Source organism: Macaca nemestrina, chromosome X (assembly GCF_043159975.1).
Source record: "Macaca nemestrina isolate mMacNem1 chromosome X, mMacNem.hap1, whole genome shotgun sequence".
Lineage (NCBI taxonomy): Eukaryota > Metazoa > Chordata > Mammalia > Primates > Cercopithecidae > Macaca > Macaca nemestrina.
Window position 1 is genome coordinate 30152099 of NC_092145.1, and position 20289 is coordinate 30172387.

Below are 20289 nucleotides of genomic sequence, written 5' to 3' on the forward strand. Positions count from 1 at the left end.
CTCATTGATTGATGGGCATTTCGGTTGGTTCCACTTTTTTGCAATTGCAAATTGTGCTGCTCTAAACATGCATGTGCAGGTATCTTTTTCCTCTGGGTAGATACCCAGCAGTGGGATTGCTGGATCAAATATTAGTTTTACTTTTAGTTATTTAAAGAATCTCCACACTGGTTTCCATAGGGTTGTACTAGTTTACATTCCCAACAGTAGGGTAGAAGTGTTCCCTGTTTGCTACATCCATGCTAACATATTTTTTTTATTATTATTATGGGCATTCTTGCAGATGTAAGGTGGTATTGCATTGTGGTTTTGATTTGCATTTCCCTGATCATTAGTGATGTTGAACTTTTTTCTTTTATTTATTGTTCTTATGTATCTTCATTTGATAATTGTCTATTCATGTCCTTAGCCCACTTTTTGATGGGGTTGCTTGTTTTGCTCTTGCTAATTTGTTTGAGTTTGTTGTAGATTCTGGATATTAGTCCTTCATCATATATATAGATTGTGAAGATTTTCTCCCACTTTGTGGGTTTTCTGTTTGCTCTGCTGACTGTTTCTTTTGCCATGCAAAAACTTTTAAGTTTAATTAAGTCCCAGCTATTTATCATTGTTTTCATTGAATTTGCTTTTGGGTTCTTGGTCATAAAATTCTTACATAAGCCAATGTCTAGAAGGGTTTTTCCAATGTTATCTTCTAGAATTTTTATAGTTTCAGGTCATAGATTTAAGTTTTCAATCCATCTTGAGTTGATTTTTGTATAAGGTGAGAGATGAGGATCCAGTTTAATTCTCCTATACGTGACTTGCCAATTATCCCATCACCATTTGTTGAAGAGGGTGTCCTTTCGCCACTTTATGTTTTTGTGTGCTTTGTTGAAGATCAACTGGCTTTAAGCATTTGGCTTTTTTCCTGAGTTTTCTATTCTGTGCCATTGGTCTATGTGCCTATTTTTATGGCAGTACTGTGCTGTTTTGGTGACTGTGGCCTTATAGCATAGTTTGAAATCAGGTAATGGATGCCTCCAGATTTGTTCTTTTTGCTCAGTCTTGCTTTGGCTATGTGGGCTCTTTTTGGTTCCATATGAATTTTAGGATTTTTTTTTCCAGTTCTGTGAAGAATGATGGTGATATTTTCACGGGAATTGCATTGAATTTGTAGATTGCTTTTGGCAGTATGGTCATTTTCACAATATTGAGTCTACCCATCCATTAGCATGGGATCTGTTTCCATTTGTTTGTGTCATCTATGATTTTTTTTTCAGCTGTGTTTTGTAGTTCTTCTTGTAGAGTCTTTCATCTCCTTGGTTAGGTATATTCCTAAGTATTTTTTTACAACTATTGTAAAAGGGGTTGAGTTCTTTATTTGATTCTCAGCTTGATCACTGTTGGTGTATAGAAGAGACGCTGATTAATGTACATTAATTTTATATCTGGAAATTTTGCTGAATTATTTTATCGGTTCTAGGACCTTTCTGGAGGAGTCTTTAGAGTTTTCTAGGTAAACAATCATACCGTCAGCAAACAGTGACAGTGTAACTTCCTCTTTACCAATTTGTATGCCCTTTATTTATTTTCTCTTGTCTGATTGCTCTGGCTATGACTTCCAGTAATATGTTAAAGAGGCATGGTAAGAGTGGGCGTCCTTTTCTTCTTCCAGTTCTCAGAGGGAAGTCTTTCAACTTTTCCCCATTCAGTATTATGTTGGCTGTGGGTTTGTCATAGATGGCTTTTATTACATTGAGGTATGTCTCTTGTATGTCAATTTTGCTGACAGTTTTAATCATAAAGGAATGCTGGATTTTGTCAAATGCTTCTCGTGCATCTATTGAGATGATCACGTGATTTTCGGTTTTGATTCTGTTTGCGTGGTGTATCACATTTACTGACTTGTGTACATTAAACCGTCCCTGCATCCTTGGTATGAAACCCACTTGATCATGCTGAATTATCTTTTTGATATGTTGTTGGATTCAGTTAGCTAGTATTTTGTTAAGGATTTTAACATCTATGTTAATCAGGGATATTGGTCTGTAGTTTTCTTTTTTTGTTGTGTCCTTTCCCGGTTTTGGTATCAGGGTGAAACTAGCTTCATAGAATGATTTAGGGAGGGTTCCCTCTCTCTCTATGTTGTGGATTAGTGTCAATAGGATTGGTACCAATTCTTCTTTGAATGTCTGATAGAATTCTGCTATGAATCTGTCTGGACCAGGAATTTTGTTGTTGTTGTTGGTAAGTTTTAAATTACATTTCAATCTTGCTGCTAGTTATTGGTCTGTTTAGAGTATCTAATTCTTCCTTATTTAAGTCAAGAAGGTTGTATCTTTCCAGGAATGTATCCATCTCCTCTAGGATTTCTAGTTTATGTGCATAAAGGTGTTCATCAAAACCTTGAATGATCTTCTGTACTTATTTGATATCAGTTGTAATATCTCTAGTTTCGTTTCTAATTGAACTTATTTGGATTTTCTCTTTTCTTTTCTTGCTTAATCTTGCTAATGTTCTATCAATTTTATTTATTTTTTCAAAGAACCAGCTTTTTGTTTTATTTATCTACAGAAGATAAATACAAGATTTTTGTTTCTATTTAATTTAGTTCTACTCTGATCTTGGTTATTTTCTTTATTCTGCTGGGTTTGGGTTTGGTTTGTTCTTGTTTCTCTAGTTCCTTGAGGTGTGACACTGGGTCGTCTGTTCGTGCTCTCTCAGACCTTTTAATGTAAGCATTTAGGGGTATAAACTTTCCTCTGAGCCCTACTTTTGCTATATTCCAGAGGTTTTGATAGGTTGTGTCACTATTGTCATTCAGTTGGAATAATTTGTTAATTTCCATCTTGATTTCATTTTTGACCCAGTGATCATTCAGGAGCAGGTTAGTTAATTTCAATGTATTTTCATGGCTTTGAAGGTTCCTTTTGGAGTTGATTTCCAGTTTTATTACACTATGGTCTGAGAGAGTGCTTGATATAATTTCAATTTTCTTGAATTTATTGAGGCTTGTTGTGTGGCCTATCATACGGTCTGTCTTGGAGAAAGTTCCATGCACTATTGATGTGAATGTATATTCTGTGGTTGTTGGGTAGAACGTCCTGTAAATATCTGTTAAGTACATTTGTTCCATGGTATCCTTTGAATTCATTTTTTCTTTGTTGACTTTCTGTCTTGATGACCTGTCTAGTGCTGTCAGTGGAGTATTGAAGTCCCCTACTATTATTGTGTTGCTGTCTATATCTCATTTCTTAGGTCTATTAGTAATTGTTTTATAAATTTGAGAGCTCCAGTGTTAGGTACATATACATTTAGGATTGTGATATTTTCCTGTTATACAAGGTCATTTGTCATTATATAATAACTCTGTTTTTTTTTTTTTTAACTGTTGTTGCATTAAAGTTTGTTTTGTTTGCTATAAGAATAGCTACTTCCACTTGCTTTTGGTGTTCATTTGCAGGGAATGTCTTTTTCCGTCCCTTTACCTTTAGTTTATGTGAGTCCTTATGTGTTAGATGTGTCTCTTGAAGGCAGAAAATAGTTGGTTGGTGAATTCTTATACGTTCTTCAATTCTGTATCATTTAAGTGGAGTTTTAGGCCATTTACACTCAACGTTAGTATTGAGATGTGAGGTACCATTTCATTCATCATGCTATGGGTTGCCTGCATACCTTTTTGTTTGTTTGTGTTTTTCTAATTGTATTTTTGTTTTATAGGTCCTTTGAGAATTATGCTTTAAAGAGGTTCTGTTTTTATGTGTTTCCAGAATTTGTTTTGATGTGTTTTCAAGATTTAGAGCCCCTTTAAGCAGTTCTTGTAGTGCTGGCTTGGTACTGGTGAATTCTCTCAGCATTTGTCTGTCTTAAAAAGACCATCTTTCCTTCATTTATGAAGCTCAGTTTCCCTTGGTACAAAATTTTTGACTGATAATTGTTTTTTTGGAGGAGGCTGAAGATAGGGACCCAATCCCTTCTAGCTTGTAGGGTTTCTGCTGAGAAGTCTGTTGTTAATCTGATTAGTTTCCTTTATAGGTTACCTGGTGTTTTTGCCTCACAGCTCTTAAGATTTTGTCCTTCATCTTAACTTTAGATAATCTGATGATAATGTGCCTAGGCAGTGATCTTTTTGTGATGAATTTCCCAGGTGTTCTTGTATTTGGATGTCTGGTGCTCTATTAAGGCCAGGAAAGATTTCCTCCATTATTCCTCCAAATCTATTCCAAAAATTTATATTTCTTTTCTTCCTCAGGAATGCTGATTATTCTTAAGTTTGGTTGTCTAAAATAATCCCAGACTTCTTGGAGGCTTTGCACATATTTTCTTATTCTCTTTTCTTTGTCTTTGTTGGATTGCGTTAATTAAAAAACCTTGTATTTGAGCTGTGAAGTTCTTTCTTCTGCTTGTTTGATTCTATTGCTGAGACTTTCTAGAGCATTTTGCATTTCTATTTGAGTGTGTCCATTGTTTCCTGAAGTTTTGACTTATGCTATCTATTTCATTGAATATTTCTCCCTTTACTTCTTATATTATTTTTTAGATTTTCTTACACTGGGCTTTGCCATTCTCTGGTGCCTTCCTAATTAGCACAATAACTAACTTTGTGAATTCATTTTCAGGTAAATCAGGGATTTCTTTTGGTTTGGATCCATTGCTGGTGAGTTAGTGTTATTTTTGGAGGGGTGTTAAAGAATTTTCTTTGTCATATTATGAGAGATGATTTTCTGGTTCCTTCTCATTTGGATAGGCTCCATCATAGGGAAGGTCTAGGACTCAAGGGTGTTGTTCATTTCTTTTGTTCCATGTGTGTTGCCTTGATGTAGTACTCTCCCCTTTTCCTAGGGATGTAGCTTCCTGAGACTCAAGCTGTAGTGATTATCACTCTTCTGGATCTAGCCACCCAATAAGTCTACCAGACTTTGGACTGGTACTGGGGGTTTTCTGCAGAGTCCTGTGATGTGAACTATCTGTGGGTCTCTTGGGCATGGATACCAGCACATGCTCTGGTGGAAGTTTCAAAAGGGTGAAATGGATTCTGTGAGGGTCCTTATCTTTGGTTGACTAGTGCATTATTTTTGTGCTGATTGGCCTCCTGCCAAGAGGTGGTGCTTTCAAGACAGCATCATCAACTGTGTTGGTATGGGGGGGAATAGATGGTGGGTGGGGCCCTGGAATTCCCAAGAGTGTATGCCCTTTGTCTTCAGTTACCAGGGTGTGTAGAGAATGACCATTAGGTGGAGGCAGTGTGGGTAGGCGTGTCTGAGCTCAGACTCTACTTGGGCAGGTCTTGCTGCAGCTGCTATGGGGGATGGGTGTGAGGTTCCCAGGTCAATGGAGTTATGTTTCTAGGAGGATTATGGCTGCCTTTCGTGTGTCATGCAGGTTGTCAGGGAAGTGGGAGAAAGCACGCAGTCACAGGCCTCACCCAGCTCTCATGCAACTCAAAGGACCAGTCTCACGCCCACCATGCCTCTCTCCCCCACCAACAGCACTGAGCGGGTTTCCAGGCAGTGGGCAAGCGGGCTCAGGCTACTTACCTCCCAGCTGTGAAAGTAAGTAGGGCTTCCCTTCTTCCCCTGCCTGTGGAGTCTGCACACTGGATTCATGCCCTCTCTCGAGTTCTGGCCAGGAGGCTTCTCAATTGGTTCAAATTGTTTCAAAATTCAGCTAGAGGTTTTCTTATCCCTGTGGCCTTTTCCCAGTGCTTCTGGCAGCTCTCCTCAAGGACCCCTGTGAGGCAAGGCAGAAATGGCTTCCTAGGGGACCCAGTGAGCCCACAGGGATTTTCCCACTGCTTCTTCTACCTCTGTATTTTACTCAGCTCTCTAAATGGACTCAACTCCAGGTAGGGTCAGAATCTTCTCCTGTAATCTGGACATTCACGTTCCCCAGTGTGAGTGTGTGTTCGGGGGCAGACGATCTCTTTTTGCCACTTCCGCAGTTTAGGCACTCACCGTATTTGGGTGTCTCATGGGCCCTGTAAGAGCAATCTGCTTCCTTCAGAAGGTCTGTGGGTTCTCCTTGCTTTCTTAATGTATTCCTGCAGTCGTTCTGGAGCAAAAGTTCACAATGTGAGCCTCCACACACTGTTCTGTCCTTCTGCGTGAGAACTGTAATCTAGTCCTGCCTCCCATCTGCCATGATTTCTCTCTTCCTCTTTTAGATTATATATTAATTATGAAACAAAGCATGATTTGTCAACCTTTTAAGTGACATCAAGCATGATTAGCTTGAAGATCAAATGTATACTAAAAGGGAGATTATATTCAAACACATGTTACAAGGCCAGGCATAGTGGTTCACACTTATAATCCCAGTGCTTTTGGAGGCCAAAGCGGAAGGATCACTTGAGGCCAGGAGTTCAAGACCAGCCTGGACCAATACCATGATATATTCTAAAGAACTGCAACATTACAAGAAAAATAGTCAAATATTTTTGTGTAAAGGTCAATAAACACATCAGTCCTATTTATAATCATGTAACATAGAATGATTATGCTGTTACACTGAATTATGAGATGAAGTGAAATCCAGTGCTATTTTTGTAAGCTATTATGTCTTCAGTTGAAATATTAAACTTCTTTTTAATATAAATATGCATCCAATGTAATTCTTTAAACACAGATGATAGTCACCTACATCACTATTCTATCTTATTTGTTTGAAAGCAGTGGATTTTGTTGATTGTGCAACAAAAACAATATGCATTAGCCAAATTATTTCCATTGTACATTGAAATAAATTGTGTTAGTATTTACATATAGCCACTTAAATATGTTTTCAATAGAAATTAATCATATCTACTGGCGAGTATAACATTTATTGGACTTGGTAATGTACATAGAAAAGAGCTTTATTTGCAAATTCACACATTATTCATAATAAATTTCATTCAATTCACTTTTCACAAAGTACTTTTTTTTACAAATGATATAAATGTTTGTGTGCAGTTAACCAAAGTAGGCAGAAATAGAACAAAGCAATAATTATTACTGAATTATAGAAGGATGTAGATATTGAATGAATGTACTTGGCAAAGACTTATAAAATGTCACAAATATTCACTTGTAAAGAAATTTAAAAAATTAAAATGGAAGATTCCATTTATTTATGAAGGTTATTATATTGGTTCTATGGGTTAAAAAGTATAAAAATACGAAATTCTAGGTAAATTGATGACATGATCGTATTAACTTCATTACCTTTCACACACCTATGGAAATAAATTGCAAATTATAAAAATAGATAAAAATCTTTAATGGTGCTGAAATGCAGGAAGGGTACAATACAAATTCTAGATAGATATGTTAACAACCCTAAGAACATACCCGTTCAGAATGTTTGACAAGACTGGGAAGCAAATGGAGAAGACCCTGACCTATCCCTTTAATACTACTAACTCACTGAGAGCACATCAAGATAAGATGCAGAAAGCTAATGTGGAAACAATTCTTCCTAATAAGACATATCCCTCCAAGGTGAGAGTGTGGTGTGAAAAAGAGGTTAAGTGGGCACAACAAGAAAAAGCTAGCATATCTGTATATTTATTCAAGTTAGAAAATACAAAAATATGGCTGGGTTTGTGAAGACATACTGCAGATTTAAAGAAAGGTACCACTTGAAGAATCAGACTAAAGGTGTTGTTTCTAGTCTTTTGATGAGAAATATAATAAAGTGTCTAATTTGTATTTTCAGAGAGATTATAGACAGCATTGCATTTATAAAGCCAAAGCAAGTAGTTGCAAATCAAAATAATCTGAGATCAGAAAACCCAGCTAGGAGAAGATAGTTGAATGAAAGCAATAGAGAATAATCTGCAAATTTGCATTCTTGGTTTTAAAATTTCTTATTTAATAAGGAGAAAAATATTTTATCAATGAAATATGCAATTATTTAATTCAAACTAACAAACAACTTCATGTTTAATGATCATAGGTAGAAGCAGTGGATTTCAGAAGAGAGGGTGGAGCAAGATAGCAAAATAGCAAACTCCGTCAATCATCTTCCCCACCCCCAACAAGGACACTGAATTAACAACTATCTACACAGAAAAAAACCTTCATAAGAACCAAAAATTATGTGAGCACTCATAGTACCTGGTTTTAACTTCGTATTGCTGAAATATGCATTGAAGATATATATTTTTAAATCCTGAATTACCAACACCACCTCTCTCCTCCACTCCGCAACAGCCACTTGTTGTGGAGAGCCTCTCTGGGCACTGGGAGAGAGACAAAAAAGCGATCATGAGGCAGTATACTCAGTGCTGTTCTGTCAGAGTAGAAAGAAAAACCAGACAAAACTCAGCTGATGCCCACCCATGGACAGAACATTTAAACTAGCCCCAGCCAGAGGGAAATCCGTGATCCCAGCAGTAGGAACTTGAGTTCCCACAAACCTCACCATCTCAATACACAGCACTCTGTCTCCAAGCTGTCTAGGCCATTAGGACTGCAACTCATAAGCAAATGCTAGTGCTGAATTAGGCTCAGAGTTAGTGGACTAGGGGGTGGCATTTGTCATACTGAGACACCAACTGGGACAGCCAAAAAATGCTGGCATTAACTTTCCCTAACCCTGGCTACAAAGTCTGGCTACAAAACTTGTAGCTCCAAAAGAGATCCCTTTCTTACACTTGAGGAGAGGACAGGGAAGAGTGGGGAGGACTTTGTCTTGCATCTAGAACACCAGTTCAGCCACAGCAGAATAGGGCATGGGTCAGAGTTGTGAGACTCCTGTTCCAGGCCCTAGCTCCTGGAAAACATTTATAGACACACACTGAGCCAGAAGGGGACCTACTGCCTGGAAGGGAAGAGCTAAGTCTTGGCAGCATTCATTACCTGCTGACTGAAGAGCCCTTGAGCCCTGAATAACCAGCTCTAGTATTCAGGTATTACATCGAAGGCCTTGGGTGAACCTCTGAGACTTGCTGGCTTCAGGGAAGACTCAGCACATTTTCAACTGTGGTGGCTACAGGACAAGGCTCCTACTTGAGAAAAGCAGAAGGAAAAGTAAAGGGGACTTTCCTCGTCTTAAGTACCAGTATGGCCACAGGGAGTTTGAGCACCAAGTGGGCATTTGAAGTCTCCATTTCCAGAACTTGACTCTTGAACAAGATGTCTGGACCTGCCCTGAGTCAGAAGGGAGCCCATTTCCCTGACAGGTGAGTCCCAGGCCAGGCAGCACTCATCACAAGCTGATTGAAGAGACCTGGAGTCTTACAGGAATATCTGTGGTAGGCTGGCGGTACTCCTCATGGACTGGTGTGGTGGTGGCTACAAGATGAGGCTCCTCTGCCTTTGAAAAGGGGAGGGAAGAGTGGGAAGGCCTGCATCATGTGGTCTGAGTGCCAGCTCAGCCACAATATAATAGAACACAAGGCAGACTTCTAAGGCTTTTGACTCTAGACCCTGACCCTCAGAAAGCACTTCTGGACCCACCCAGTGTTTGGGGAACCTTGCCACCTTGAAGAAAGGACACAGGCCTGGCTGGTTATGTCACCTGCTAACTGTAGACCCCAGATCCTTGAGCAAACATAGGAAGTATCCACGGACAGGTTACAGCAGGCCGTGGGTGAGACCCAGTGCTGTGCTGGCTTCAGACCTGTCATACTGGTGGCAGCCACAGGAGTGCTTGTGCAGTCATAGTGTTGGTGACCACAGGAGTGCTTGTGTCACACCACTCCAGCTTTAGGAGGCTCAGAACAAAGCCTAACTGTATATTTGGGAGAAATTAAGGGAAGGGAATAAGAGTTTCCACCTGGTAATGCAGAGAATTCTTAAGGATCTTGTCCAAGACTTCTATGAGTCTGCAGAAATCACAACATTACTGAGCTTGGGCTGACCTTAAAACAAATACAACATAGATAACAACACCAAAGTACTTTCAAATATCTGAAAAAGTCTTTCCAAGAAGGATGACCACAAATAAGTCTAGACAGTGAAGACTATAATAAATATCTAACTCTTCAATGCAGAGACACTGAAGAACATATACTAGCAGCAGCACCATCCAGGAAAACATCACCTCACCGTATGAACTAAATAAGGCACCAGGGACAAATCCTGGAAATATAGAGATATGTGGCCTTTCAGACAGAGAATTCAAAATACCTGTCTTGAGGAAACTCAAAGAAATTCAAGATAACACACAGAAAGAATTCAGAATTCTATCACATAAATTTAACAAAGAAATTGAAATAATTCAAAATAAGCAGAAATTTTGGAGCTGAAAAATTCAAGTCACATACTGAAGAATGCATGAGAGTCCTCAATAGCAGAATTGATCAAGCAGAAGAAAGAATTTGTGAACTTGAAGACAGGTTAATGGAAAGTGCACAGCCAGAGGAGAAAAAAAGAAAAAAGACTAAAAAGCAATGAAGCATGCCTTCAGAATCTAGAAAATAGCCTCAAAGAGGCAAATCTAAGAGTTGTTGGCATTGAAAAGGAGGTAGAGAAAGATATAGGGGGAGAAAGTTTATTTGAAGGGACAATAACAGATAACTTCCCAAACCTAGAGAAAGATATCAATATCTAAGTACAAGCAGGTTACTGAACACCAAGCAGATTTAACCCAAAGAAGACTACCTCAAGGCATTTAATAATCAAACTCCCAAAGGTCAAGGATAAAGAAAGGATCCTAAAAGCAGCAAGACAAAAGAAATAAATACCATGTGATGAAGCTCCAATACATCTGGCAGCACGCTTTTCGATGGAAACCTTACAGGCCAAGAGAGGCATGATATACTTGCCGTGCTGAAGGAAAAATAAAAAATATCCTAGAATAGTATATCTGGAGAAAATATCCTTCAACATGAAGGAGAAATAAAAGACTTTCCCAAACTAACAAAAGCTGAGCGATTTAATCAATACCAGACCTGTCCTATAAGAAATGCTAAACAGAGTACTTCAAGCAGAAAGAAAATGATATTAAAGAGCAATAAATACTCGTGTGAAGGTACAAAAGTCACGGGTAATAGTAATTACACAGAAAATGCATAATATCATAACAGTGTCATCATAGTGTGTAAACTACTCTTATCCTCAGTAGAAAGATTAAATGATGTACCAATCAAAAATAATAACTACAGGCTGGGCGCATGGGCTTATGCCTATAATCCCAGCACTTTGGGCGGCTGAGGTGGGCAGATTACCTGAGGTCAGGAGTTCAAGAACAGCCTGGCCAACATGGAGAAACCCCGTCTCTACTGAAAACTACAAAAATTAGCCTGGCGTGGTAGTAGGTGCCTGTACACCCAGCTACTCGGGAGGCTGAGGCAGTGAGAATTGATTGAACCTGGGAGGCAGAGGTTGCAGTGAGATAAGATCGGGCCACCACGCTCCAGCTTGGGTGACAGGGTGAGACTCCGTTTTAAAATAATAATAATAATAATAACAGCTTTTCAAGATATAGTCAATACAATTAAATATAAATAGAAACAACAAAAAGTTAAAAAGCAGGGGCATGAAGTTCAGGCATAGAGTTTTTATTAGTTTTATTTTTGCTTATTTAGGCAAATTGTGTTAAATTATCAGGTTAAAATAATGGGTTATAACATAGCATTTGCAAGCTGCACGGTGACCTCAAACCAGCAAACATACAATGGATACATAAAAAATAAAAAGCAAGAAACTAAGTCATACCACCAGATAAAATCACCTTCACTAGAGGAAGAGAGGAAGGAAACAAAGAAAGAAGAGAAGACTACAAAGCAATCAGAAACAACACCATGGTAGGAATAAGTCCTTACTTACAAATAATAACATTGAATGTAAATGAAGTAAACTCTCCAATCCAAAGGCATATGCTGGCTGAATGGATGAAGAAACAAGGATCATTAATTTGTTACCTATAAGAAACAGACTTCAGCTATGAATACAAACATAGACTGAAAATAAAGACATAAAAAAGATTTCAGTGTCAATGGGAACCAAAAAAGTGCAAGAGTAGCTATACTAACATTAGACAAAATCTATTTCAAGACAAAATTATAAGAGACAGAGTGTCAGTTTACCAAGAAGATATAACAATTTTAAATATATATGCACCCAACATTTGAACATACAGATATGTAAAAAGAAAAAAATTATTAAAGCTAAAGAGAGAGCCCCCAATACAATAACTGTAAATATTAATGCCCAACTTTCAGCATTAGACAGATTTTCCAGACAGAAAATAAACAAACATTAGACTTAATCTGCAGTATAGACCAAATTGCTCCAATACATATTTACAGAATATTTTATCCAAGAACTGAAGAATACACATTCTTTTCCTCAACACATGGATCATTCTCAAGGATAGACCATATGTTAGGTCACAAAACAAGTTTTAAAACATTCAAAAAAAAAATACTGAAATAGTATTAAGCATTTTCTCTGACAACAATGAAAAAAAATTAAAAAATAAATAACAGGAGGAATTTTGGAAACCATACAAATACATGGAAATCAAACAATATGCTCCTGTATGACCAGCAGGTCAATGAATAAATTAAGAAGAAAGTTGAAGAATTTCTGAAAGCAAATGATAATGGAAATACAACATACCAAAACCTATGGGATACAGCAAAAACAATACTTAGAGGAAAGTTTATAGCTATAAGTGTCTACATAGAAGAGACAAAAAGCTTCAAATGGACAATCTAACAATGCATCCTAAAGAGCTAGTAAAGCCAGAGTGAACCAAACCCGAAGTTAGTAGAGGAAAAGAAAGAAAAAGGATCAGAGAAGAAATAAATAAAATTGAAATGAAGAAAACAATACACAATATCAATGACACAAAAGTAGATTTTTTTAAAAAAATTAAACAAATTTGACAAACCTTCAGACAAAGATAAAAAGAGAGAACATCTAAATAAATAAAATCAGGAATGGAAAAGGAGACATTACAGCAGATTTTGCAGTTAATTTGAAGGATCATTAGTGGCTTCTATGAGCAAATATATGGCAATAAATTGGAAAATCTAGAAGAAATTGACAAATTCCTAGATTATACAACTTACCAAGTTTGAACCAGAAAGAAATCCAAAATCTGAACAGATCAATAAAAAGTAATGAGAACAAAGGTGTAATAAAAAAAATCTCCCAGAAAAGAAAAGCCCAGGAATTCACGGTTGCATTGCTGAATTCTATCAAATATTTAAGGAAGAACTAACACCAATCCTATTCAGACGTTCTGAAACAAAGAAGAGGAGAGAATACTTCCATATCATTCTGTGAGGCCAGTATTTCCCTGATACCAAAACCAAAGACACATCAAAAAAAAAAAAAAAGAAAAAAAGAAAAAGAAAAGAAAACTACACACCAACATCTCTGATAAACATTGATGCAAAAAATCCTCAACAAAATACTAGCAAACTGAATTCAACAGTACATTAGAAAGATCATTCATCATGACCAAGTGAGATTTATCCCTAGAATGCAAGGATAGTACAACATACACAAGTCAATCAACATGATATATTATATCAACAGAATGAAAGATAAAAACCATAAGATCATTTCAATTGATGCTGCAAAACATTTGATAAAATTCAACATCACTTCATGATAAAAAGCCTAAAAAAATTCGGTACACAAGAAACATACCCAAACATAATAAAATCCATATATGACAGACCCACAGTTAATATCATACTGAATAAAAAAAAAACTGAAGCCTTTCCTCTAAGATCTGGAATACAACAAGGATGCCCACTCTCACTTCTGTTATTCAACATAGTACAGAAAGTCCTACTAAGAGCAATTAAGAAAGAGAAAGATATATAGGACATCCAAGTGGGAAAGGAAAAAGTCAAATTATTCTTGTTTGCTGATGATATAATCTTATATTTGGAAAAACCTAAATACTCAATAAGAAAATTATTGAAACTGATAAACAAATTCAGTAAATTTGCAGGATACAAAATCAACATACAAAACTCAGCAGCATTCTTATATGCGAACAGTGAACAACATGAGAAAGAAAGAAAATGCATTTACAATTGCTACACATAAAACTAAATACCTAGGAATTAACCAAAGAAGTGAAACCTCTCTATAATGAAAATATAAAATACTGATGAAGGAAATTGAAGAGGACACCAAAAATGGAAAAATATTCCATGTACATGAATTGAAAGAATTAATATTGTTAAAATGTCCATACCATCAAAAGCAATCTACAGACTCAATGCAATCCCTATCAAGGTACCAATGACATTCTTCACAAAAACAGAAAAAAAATTCTAAAATTTATATGGTACCACAACAGACCCAGAATAGCCAATACTATCCTAATCAAAAAGAACAAAACTGGAGGAATTACATTACCTGACTTCAAATTATACTACAGAGCTATAATAAGCAAAACAGCATGATACCGGATTAAAAACAGACACACAGACCAATGGAACAGAATAGGGAACCCAGAAATAATTCCACACACCTACAGTGAACTCATTTTTGACAAAAGTGCCAAGAACAAACACTGGAGAAAAGACAGTTTCTTCAATAAGTGATTCTGGGAATACTGAATATCCATATTCAAAAGAATGAGACTATACTCCTGTCTTTCACATTATACAAAAATAGAATCAAAATGGACTAAAGACTTAAATCGAAGATCTCAAACTGTGAAACGACTACAAGAAAAGTTTGGGGAAAATCTCCAGGACACTGGTTTAGGCAAAGACTTCTTGAGCAACCCCACAAACACAGGCATTTGAAGAAAATATGGATAAATGGGATTGCATCAAGTTAAAAAGCTTCTCTGCAGCAAAGGATACAGTCAACAAAGGTAAGAGACAACCCACTTAATGGGAGAAAATATTTGCAAGGTATCCATCTCACAAGGGATTAACAACAGGAGTATTTAAGGAGCTCAAACAACTCTCAAAGAAACTAATAATCCAATCAAAGGATGGGCAAAAGATTTGAATAGACATTTCTCAAAAAAAGACATATAAATGGCAAACAGACATATGAAAACGCACCCAACATCACTGATCATTAGATAAATGCAAATCAAAACTACAATGAGATATGATCTCTTCTCAGTTAAAATGACTTATATCCAAAAGACAGGCATTACCAAACGCTGGCAATGATGTGGAGAAAAGGTAACTTTAGTACACTGTTGATGGAAATATAAGTTAGTACAACCACTATTGAGAACAGTTTAAAGGTTCCTCAGGAAACTGAAAATTGAGCTACTGTATGATCCAACAATCTCACTGCTGGATATATACCCCAATCAAAGAAAGTCAGTTTATCAAAGAGATACCTGCACTCCTGCGTTTATTGCCACGCTGTTTACAATAGCTAAGATTTGGAAGCAACCTAAGTGTCCATCAACAGATGAATGGATAAAGAAAATGCAGTATGTATACACCATGGAGTATTATTCAGCCATCAAAAAGGATAATATCCTGTCATTTGTAACTGGAGATCGTTGTGTTAAGTGAAATAAGTAGGGCACAGAAAGCCAAACACTGCATGTTCTCACTTATTTGTGGAATCTAAAACTCAAATTAATTGAACCCATGGACATAGAGAATAGAAGGATGGCTACCAAAAGCTGGGAAGGGTAGTGGGTGGTTCAGGTGGGATGTGGCAGTGGTTAATTAGTACAAAAAACTGGAAAGAACGACAAGACCTACTATTTGATAGCACAGTAGGATGACTATAGTCAATAATAACTTTACATTTAAAAATAATGCATCTGGATTATTTGTAACTCAAAGGAAAAATGTTTGAGGCGAGGGATACCCCTTTCTCCATAATGTGCTTATTTCATATTGCATTCCTGTATCAAAACATCTCATGTACCTCATAAACATATGTGCCTACTATGTACTCACAAAATAATTTTAACAAAGAATAATAAAACTAGTGGGTGCTATGTTTTAAGAAATCATTTATATTATTTAAATAAATACACTTAAAATAATGTGGTTAGATTTCACAGGCTGAAGATATGAAGGAAATATAATTTCATCATTTTTAGGAAAAAGTTCAAGAAGAAGCATGCACACACACATCATCATCATCATCATCACCATCCACAATAGCAGAAATAAACTCAGTACAAACTTTTACTGGCAAGATCCACACCTTTGAATGTAAAAAGGCACTGAATATAGAAGGCATTGTTATTTTCTGGAAGGAAAAAAAATTTAAAAAAAGAAAACAAAAATATGGCTACTGTAATGTATGCAGGAGAAATACAGTTTTATTCTCAGAAAGTCAAAGCCTTAAAGAAATTGATATAACATATTTGCCTCTCCAAATATGTAACTTACTTGTCTATGTCTCTAGTTTCAATTTTATTTCTGCATGCCAGACTTATTTTTTTCCACTAGGGAAGTTTTTGAAGCTGTACATTTCCTAACTCTAAGAAAATTCAGTGGTTCACTTCCTCAAAAATATACTAAGAGTTGCATTATATATTTGACTTTTTCAGTCTTGTGGCCCTGAAAACTATATCCATTCATCAAAAAAAAACTAAAAATAGAGCTACCACACGATGCAGATATTTCAATTCTGGGTATATACACAAAAAAATTGAAACAACAATTCACACCCATGTTAATAGCATTATTATTTATACTAGCCAAGAGGTGGAAGTAACCCTTGATTGAATGGATAAACACAATGTTATACGTATACTATGGAATATTATTCGGTCTTAAAAAGGAAAGGACTCCTGCCTAAGACTGTAACCTGGATTAAATTTGGGGACATTATTCCTAATAAAATAAGCCAGTCACAAAAGTCAAATACCATATAGTTTCAAACATACGTTTTATCTAATGTAGTCAAATTCATAGAAATAGAAAGTAGAATGGTGATCATGTAAAGCAGGGAGAGGGAAAAATTGGAAGTTTTTCTTCAGTGGGTATGGAGTTTCAGTTTTGCAGCATTAAAAAGATCTGGAGATCTGTTATACAACATTGTGATTGTTCTTAACATGACTGAAGTGTGCACTTAAAAATCATGAAGATGGTAAATTTTATGTTATGTGCTCTCTACTATAATTTTTTTAAAAAATTTTCAACTACATCCAATTGTGGAAAGTTGTGCTTTTTTATGGTAGCCTAGGCTAATCGCTCTCCAAAAAGACCACTGCAACTAAGATTAAGGCACCAATTTGGTTCACTATTACTAGACATTTCTTAACCAGAATTAACCAGTTTGGCTGTTGTGGGCTGTTGGTGAAAGTGAATCTACTAGTTGAATTTTTTGGCGAAATGTTTGCCTTAAAACATAAAGAGTGTATTAATATGAAGATGCATATAAACCTAAATAGAACTAATGATACATGGATCTTATCAGAATGATTTAATTTATGTAGAGTACACTAATTCTACCAGTAATTTATCAACTAAAAACTTCTAACATATAATAGCAGAAAATGTATTGCAAATCTTGAATCTAGCATCGTTCATGACACTAAACCAAGAAAGTTATATACCACTTTAAAAATAAAACTGAAGCTGTGTATCCTATATATAAAGGTTTTAGTTTTTTGAATAGATTTTTGAAGTGAATTATCTTCTTTTGAAAGAATAATATTAGTTGCATTGAGAATCACTATATTCATCTCATTTTGACAGATCCAGTGTTTGATTTGTATCTTGTGTTATATTTGATTTGTTGTCCTAGGAGAGAAAGACACATATAACCCTTTCACTGAGTCTTCCTATTTTCCTTGTAAAAGTAATATCATTGCAACAGTCTAAAACACTGAGAAAGTTTTTAAGATTGTCTTTGCCAGCCATGTATTGCACTGAATTTCAAAGATAGGAAAGGCCTCACTTTATGCAAATTTAACAACTATAAGCAGGTTTATATGACTGATCAGTCAATCTGTGACTGCTCATTTCATAAAAGGATTCATTCTAAATTATATATCTTTTAAGTAAATTTTAACTATAACTAAATTTCATTTTTATACACATTTTCAGTAACAGGTTCATTATATTGCTTATACCCTTCAGCCAAAGACCACTAAAACGATAATCCAACAACTTGGATTTATTACTCATTCTGGTGTCTTTGGTAAGAAGCTATTAAGAAGTTTTTAAAAAGATTTGGGCTTTGGTTGGGTAATATTGTGGAAGGTCTAAGGAAACAGGGCATGCTTTGGATTTGAGTGTGGTCAGAAAATGATGGTAATTCTATGACTAAGCATCTTAATAAATCTTATATGTAGGAAAGACAGATGAGAGTAAAGATAAAACCATCATTGTTTAGGAAGTAGCAGTCACTCAGTTTAGTTTAATCACAGAAGACTTATGTAGAAAGTCAAAATTTTATATGATATCCTATTAAGAATGAGGATGGACTGAGCAATTTTAAGTAAAGAAATTGCATAACCAGATTTGATTATAATAATAATAATAAACATTAGAGAGGATAAATACCAGAGACAATGACAAATTAGTATAAAGCTGCAATAATTCAAACTTTGAAACTTTTAATTGAGGAAGTAACCATAAATATGGAAAGGCAGAGACAGCTCCGAAAATGATTTGGGAGGTAAAATCTAAAGTCATTGTTGACTAATTCTACATTTGTTAGGGAAAGGTGGAAGTCAAGAGTGACTCTATGATTTTTGAATCATTAGCTAGGAATGAGAATATGAAAAAAGAATGAAGAGAGCTGGGGAATGGATAGAGGGAGGGAAACACTGAGTTCACTTTTGAACAATTTTATGTGCCTTAAGGACACCCAAATGGAGATACCCAGATAGAAACAGAAATATAAGTTTCAAGGAAAAGAGGTCATCAGCCCTGGAGGTATTGATTCAAAAGTCATGCTATTGTATAATATGATAGTTAATTTTATTTATCAACTTAGCTGGGCCACAGGGTGCCCAGATATGGTTAAACATTATTCTGTGAGGATGTTTTTTGACGAGGTGAGCATTTACATTGGTAAACTTCGAGTAAGTTAAATTGACCTCTGTAAAGTGGATGTACCTCATTCAGTTGAATGCCTGAATAGAACATACTGAATAGAACATAATGATCAGCCTCCCCTGGGCAAGACAAAATCCACCAACAGACTTCCTTCAGACTTATCCTGAAACCCCAGCTCTTCCTGGTTCTATAGCAGATAGCCTTCAGACTGGAACTGCAGCATTAACTCTCCTGGGGTCTTCAGCCTGCTGACCCATCCTACAGAATTTGAACTTGGCAGACTCCATAATCACATGAACCGATTCTTTATTATAAGTCTCTTTGTTTTCACATCCTATTAATTCTAACTCTCTGGAAGACCCTGACTAATGCATATAAGGAGGATTGGTTTGCCATCACCTAACAAAGTGTAAAATGAAAAAAAAGACAAAAATTATTGAGAGTGAGTAGAGCAAGTAGAGTGATGGAAACAGACTAAGAAGGGATATTAAGAAAGATATAAAGGGAAGCAGCAAAAAATAGTGTCCAGGAACAACTGATAGGAGAATTTCAAGAAGTGAATGGTGAACAGTGTCAAGTTCTGCAAAGAAGTACAGTAAGATAAGGACTGCAAAATTCTCAACTGGATTGAGTAAAGTAAGAAGTAGAAGTCAGATCACCCAAAAAGTCACCGTGTATTTTATGAGATTCTGTGATAGAATATAAGAATAATGCCTTGTCTTTGCAGAGTATTTCATCATCTACATAACCCTTTCACATATGTTTTTATTTGATTTAACCTTCATAACATCATTCTGTGTGGGAGGAAGGTATAATTATTCTGATTTTGCATTTAAGGAATTTAAAAATTGAACAAGCTTCCTAAAGTTTTAACTTTTAAATGTCAAAGTCAGTACAGAAATCTAGGTTTTCTGACTACTTGCATAATTCAGTTTACATTATACCACAAGGAACTTCTATCAAGCTACATAAAGTTCTAGGAAGCCTAGACACAAACTGGCAAAAAAACTTGGCTGTCCTTGACATCAACATCGGAAGTCAGGAACTTACCCTAACTTCCTTGGCTTTAATAATCCATGATGGAGGTTTCATTCTTTAATCTAAACCTTTGTAGAAGTTATTTATAGTTTTTTTCTCTGCCACCTTGTAGGATAATTAAATTGTATACCTTGATTACCATTTTGCATTCAATCACACTTTCTTTTAAAACAATAATAACTAACATTTACATAGTGATTACCATATGCTATACATTGTGCTAAGCACTTTACATTTCTTAACCCATTTAATATTCAAAACAAACTTATGAGGTAAGTCTTATTATGATTACTTCCACTATGCAAATAAGACAACGGAGGTACTGAGTATTTAAATAATTTGCCCAAGATAATGCAGCTAAGAAC